The sequence below is a fragment of the Falco peregrinus genome, chromosome 3 (genome assembly GCF_023634155.1).
Source record: "Falco peregrinus isolate bFalPer1 chromosome 3, bFalPer1.pri, whole genome shotgun sequence".
NCBI classification, from domain to species: domain Eukaryota; kingdom Metazoa; phylum Chordata; class Aves; order Falconiformes; family Falconidae; genus Falco; species Falco peregrinus.
In genome coordinates, this window is record NC_073723.1 from 98,833,175 (window position 1) to 98,839,252 (window position 6,078).

Genomic DNA, 6,078 nt, shown 5'->3' on the forward strand with positions numbered 1-6,078 from the left:
ATGTCCATTTCAATTTCCATGCAAGATTGTAAGAACGAAAATATGCTGCCCTTTAGGGGAATGGCATTTGGCTAAATACCATGCATTGCTACAAACCTTAGATGTGAAGGGCCACGTGCAAACATTTACATACAAGAGCATTACGCATGTGGAGCTGGGTCTCAGTCTTAAAGGAAAAATATTTCTGACTGCCTGGCTCTTTCAGGCTATGAAATTTATTGCCTGCAGACAGAGGCTGAGTACGTAGGTGTGGTGCTGTGACAGAAACTGAACGGTTAGCTCTGCCCTTCATCTCCTGTCCTTAAATCCTCGCCACCAGGCTTTATACAGCCTGTTTTCCTCAGCTGAGCTGACCTCGTTCGCCAAAGCAATACCCTTGTATATACGTGCCTCAGTCATTATTGTTCTGTATTCTGGCCTATTTCAAGATTAGAGGAGTCTTCCTCAAAGCTTCCCAGAAATGCTGCTAACGTTTGTCTGTGCATTGTCTTCGGTGGTTGCATCTTCTTTCATTAACTAGGGTAGCTGGTGTTGAAAACCAAACAGAAGGTAATGACAGACCACAGCGAGCTGTCTGTTGCTGCAGATGGAGGGTACCTCTAGGATTTGGGTCAGAAAACACTTGGCAAGCATCCCTCTGAATTATTCCTGTCACATGTTGAGGAAGCCTGCTTAGTGGCAGGGGTGAGGAAGGAAACTGAAATATTAAAATGGCTGCAATACGATATTTTTTGTTGTTTTATTTTTGTTTAGCATCGAAGCTATTTACAGCGTATCTTGCCAGTTTATTCATACTGTTGCTGTCATGGTTTTTTCCTGATTCTTTGCTTTCAGAACAGGTAAAAATCCCCACACAATCCCATTTAAGTTTGCAATGGCAGGAAAAACGAGGCTTACTTATCCTCCCTTTAGAACTGGACCTTGCAGAGGTACTATAAGAAGCCATTTGTTTTCTTTAAACACAGTTCAACTTCACAGAGGGGCACACACACATTCAGATGGTTTCCACTTGAAATTCCTCATCTAATCCAAATAGCTCTCAGCCTTGACTGTGAAGGGGCTCCCCCTGCCCCATACCTCCCCAAGCATGTGGCACTCCAGGCTGGGGAAGGCAGCACGCTCACAAAGTTTGCACGCTTTTGCTTGATTGCAGATACACCTCCAAAAGCTTTGATCCCCCCCTTTCTCTGCTGGAAAAGCTTTGATCCCCCCTTTCTTTGCTGCAAACACTTTGACCCCCCTTTCTCTGCTGCTCATGAAAAGAAGTAGGGTGATATTTGAGGGTGTCCTTCATTTCTTTGGAGACTCTCTTTATCATGCAGTCTGCTGTCTTGGGCAGAATAAGTTTGAGGTTTGCAAGCCTGCAGAAGGAGTCGCTGTATTTAAAGCTGACAATTGGGCAGGTCTGCATGACCTGGAGGGGAAACAGAAGTGAATTGCACCACGATGCTGTCTGTACCATCACTACTCTGTGTAAACTAACATCCCGTATTGTTTATAGTTCTTTGGTACAGTCTTTTAAACGAATACCTCTTTTTTTCCCCTCTTCTAGAGCGTGAATGGGTTACACAGGATTCAGGATGGATGGACGGATGGATGGTGGCAGAGCTGTTGCACCCTACTCCACTACTCTTAATGACTGGCTTACCAATTCTTCTGTCCAGGTCGCCCATATTCTGTAGGAAAGGTTAGAAAGCACCAATGCTCTAACACCGTTCTTTGCCAAGAAATGGTCCCCTGATGCAACTGAAGCTGCTGTGGCTGCAGGCAGGGGAAGAGGATGCTGGCCTGGAAGAAATGACTGTAGGGATGGGAGAATGCCCACATTTCATTCCAGGTCCTGGAGATGCCGAGACTGCATTGCCCTGACTTTGTCACATTCCTTTATCTTTATGGGGACCTGCAAATCCAATTTATCACTCATAATGCAGTATACCTACAGCTTTTTTTGTATTTAACCAGTAAGAATTATTTTACAGATATGTCTCCTTTGTCTGCATATCATCTGGAGAAGTACTTGGTGCATATATACATGTTGACCAGACTTCTTTATTTATATTGCCATACCAGTTGTGTTGCTCGTTGATCCACAGGATTACATTAGGCTCTATAGAAGTACAAAATCATAACAGTTCAAGATGCACATTCAAATATATAATTTTTTTCTTAGAGAGGGAAGGAAGTTATTTTGTTCCATGTTTTCAGTAATGTGTATTATTTTTGGTGGCTGAAAACCATGCAAAATGACAATACAGAAATGAAAAGACAGAAAGACTTTTGTCCAAGAAGCTCACAAACTAAACTTTGAGGTGATGAGTTTGGCTAACAAACAGAAGTGGGGCAGTGGGTTAAGGAAGGACAAGGGTTATAGAAATAAGATTAAGTGCAGTCCATGCAGCACACCCTAATAGACTTCTTTATGCCCTGCTCTAGCCAGATGCTGCAGAGAAATGGCCAAAGATTAGCTCTCAGGGGCAGGGAACTGTCTGTCTGTGTTTGTTTTTATAGCGCCTAGTTCAATGGAACACTAATCCCTGTTTGAGGTCCCCGAGTGCTATAGCAATACAAATATTATATGCAAAATAGTAGCAATAACATCCATTGGTCCAGCTCCTTGCTGCGTGCTGTGCCCCCTTTTTGGCCTTAGCCTAACCTAAGAAAAAGGAGGGACCGTGCGGCTCAGAGGATGCAGCCTTATTTTGGGTGTTTGTTCTTACCTTTTGAACTTTGCTTATCCCTTTCAGAAAGGATGCTTCAACCTGTGACTAAATTTGATATTAACCCTGCCCTTCCTCCTGTTCGATACTTAGTGATATCTGAAATGTTTGGATCTGACTATGTAGGGGCAGGAACGCCAGAAAAGAGGACTGTATGAGATCGGGGCATGGTTTGGAGCCCAACTTCTGATAAGGAAGCGGGAACAGGACACATTATTTTTTTATAAGAAGACAGTAGTTCTCAAAAGTGATTTCCCAGAAACTCAGGTGCTTGTAAAAGAGGCATCAGGAAACACTCATGCCTGACCGAAGGCTTTTGCTTCTGATGGCTGAAGTGGAGCCCAGATTTGAAACCGTTGTTCCCTGGCCTGCTGAGACCCGGTAGGTCCAGGTCTATCGTCATCCAGCAAAGCTTGCCAGAGTCAGGAAGGTCAGTAGCTTTGTGGGCTGTGAAATGTCTGGTCTGCTCCATCCCATCAGGATTAGCATGTGCAGTTGGCTCCAATGTGCTGGTCTTTGGAAGTGAAGAATAAGCTGGAAAAGTCAAACTGTGTTTAGAGCTTAGTTTTACATGGGGTCTGAGCCCAGCGTTCATGCCTCAGACATGCTTCTAACATATTTTGGCCACAGTGTGCGGTGTCAAAGTTTAGCTGGAAAAGAGTTTAAACACTGGTTTACTGGTTTGGGCCCCACGGTGGCCATCCTTCTCTGCTCCTTTACCTTTATTTCATCCTTTAAGTACAACTCCCGGCAGAAGCATGAGCTCTCACGCATCTGGTCATTCTTATGTATCTAAGTAATGTGGATTTGGGTCCAGAAGACATGGTCAAAGTTTGTCTAATTAGCTTCCTATCACTATAGCCAAGGCAGAAATTTAAGGTGCAGTAACTCATTTTATAGTCAGTCTATCTGGCACTGGATATAGATTGGAAAAAGTCTTTGCTTGAGCAAGAGGTGTGGTAATACTGTTATGCTATATTAAAGTGCTCTTTAAAAATAAATCAGATTCTCGTGAGTGCGAGAGACTAGTATCCTCTACCACAGCCAGACCCAATGCAGGCAGGTCTCCTCCTCACCCAGGATTGCTAAATCCTTCCGTGAGGACAAAAGCCAGCCAGAAAGTTGTACCCTTTTGGGTTTTTTTTTGTGACCCCTGAAGGATTTGCTGTTAGGTCTTCAGAAAGGCTAGATAAAGCATTAGCTATGAGCAGAAGAGTGCATTAGGAACCACACCTGTTCATCAGGGCTGTGCACGCACATCTCCCCTTGCCAAACCGGGCTGCTGTATCCAAAAAGGGTCCCAAATGTTTAGGGCAGAAATACTTGCGCCACTTGTGCTGTTTTTCTTCTGGTCTTCCTCTCAGCTTCCAAAAGCTGCCCCTTAAACACCACTTGTGAATAGAAAAAATGACACACTTTCAAAATCTCCTGGGGAATGAGGGCTCGTATCTCTCCCTCTCACACTGATACTGTAATTTCACACTTTGTTTTTTCACCAGCAGCTGAGCCTCTGCTTGTTACATGTGACACGTGTGTTTCATTTGCATTAGGGCTTTTGTAGTTTGAGGGGCCTAATGAGCAAGGGATAGGGAAGCGGCCGGGTGGAAGGGTGGCAGGAGGCACAGGGCTCTCCTGTGTCCCACATGGTGCCACTTTTGTCCTCCCCCAGGTGATGCAGAGTTTTGCTGACACTGAAGCCTCCAGTGAGACCACAGCCTTTAGAACTGCTCTCGCGAAGTGGTGTGTACGCACAGGGGGAAGAAACAGGGCTGGAGAGTGGAAGGGATGAGTCAGGAACACCCCCCTTGGCCTTGCCATCGGGATGAGCCCTGGGCACAGAGAGCCTAGAGGCCATTAGCCGAGCCTCTGCTTAAACAAAAAAAAGTCCAACGTGGTTTTTGTTGGCTAGAAACCAAGCTAAACTAGACAGGAGTTACGCTCTCCCATGACTTAGGATTTACAGCAGCTAGGAGTTAGTTCCTTGTGTCTGAATATTGTTGTGTCCCAGCTGCCACATTAGGTTAATTGCCTCCCAATTATCAAAACTTTTGGGGCTGATGATCATCTCAGAAGAGTTCACACGTTATTAGTCTTGTCTTTCACCAGGAGAAGGGCAAGTCGTGGAAGCCTTTGTGGGAGAGAAGCTGGGGAATGCCACTCGCTGCATTTCATAGCTTGCCTTAGCATGGCTGGACATCTGAAGTGTTGAAGAATAGTTTGACAATTAGGTGGAGGCTACTTCTTCCCATGCCTGCTGATGGGATGAACTCTCAGGCACTTGTATAATCGCTGCTGGTGCTAAACTGTTTGCTTGAAGGAGGTTGTCTGCTCTGAATCTGATGTCTGGACACCGCTGTGGGTCTTCAGTTTCTGTGCTTTAATTACTTGTGGAACTTGCCATACGTAGGAAGAAAACTGAATTAAAATAACTTAGCTGTAAAGAAGATATTGTTGTAATAAAAGCCACCCCAGATGTATAAGGTTGTTATGTAGCAAAATTAAGCCAGGCAAATCTGTGGATAAACATATACAGCTTAGGTTTTGAATACCCAAAGGATACTTTCCTCTGGATGTCTCTTACTGATAACAGTGCAGCATCAGAAGTATTAAACGGATTCTCTGAGCACGACAAAAACCGATAGCTGTAAATAATGGCCTGTAAGCTCTGTGTTTCCTGAAATGCCAGCCCACACTGTGGCGATGCAATCAAGCTGCCTTTATATGAAACCTTCATGTACTGTCCCAATTCTTTTCCTCTGCATTCCCACCTTCCTGCCCCTTGGCATTCATTCACGCTGACATGTTATTAAAGTTGTCTCTGAAGCTGGCCCAAGGAGTTGTACATATTATTTACATCACAACAGAGCCTGGGGGCATCAGACAGGGCTGGGGGTCTGTTGTGCTAGCTGCTATTCAGCCTTTAAGTACAAAGATTGTCCGGCCCAAAGAGATTTCTATCTTGAATTTTAACAGGTAGACAGAGGGAGTCGATTGTTTCCCTGATGCTTCAGACTGTCCATTCAAGTTGCTCTTAGTAGCAGTCTTTAGGAAATCCTCCTCCTCTTTCGATACTCCAGGGGTATCACACAAGGCTGCCAAATTGAGATATCCTCGCTAGCTGGTGGTGCAGCAGCCAAGCAGTGGTGTGGACACTAGAATTAAAGTGAACACAAAGATTTCACAAATTCATGGCGAATCCAATGTAATGCTGGTATTCAGAGCATGTGCGTATTTCCACCTCAAAAGAAAACAATCCCCCCAAGTCCCTCAGAATCAACCAGATTTTTAAAAGCTTTTCACTGGAAAAAACCCTTTAAACCATTTAAAGCCGTGTTAGAAAGTCAGCCTGTAAGTATACAAA

At 44.5% G+C, this 6,078-nt stretch overlaps 1 protein-coding gene across 1 annotated transcript in view; it reads left to right on the forward strand.

Moving 5' to 3' along the window:
* LOC114011272 (uncharacterized) overlaps positions 1-5,545 on the forward strand; it is a 45,741-nt gene extending 40,196 nt beyond the window's left edge. Inside the window, exon 7 of the transcript XR_008746391.1 lies at positions 1,553-5,545. The gene's annotated coding sequence lies outside the window, so the exon portion shown is untranslated. The remainder of the gene's footprint in view (positions 1-1,552) is intronic.
* The last annotated feature ends 533 nt before the right edge of the window (positions 5,546-6,078 follow it).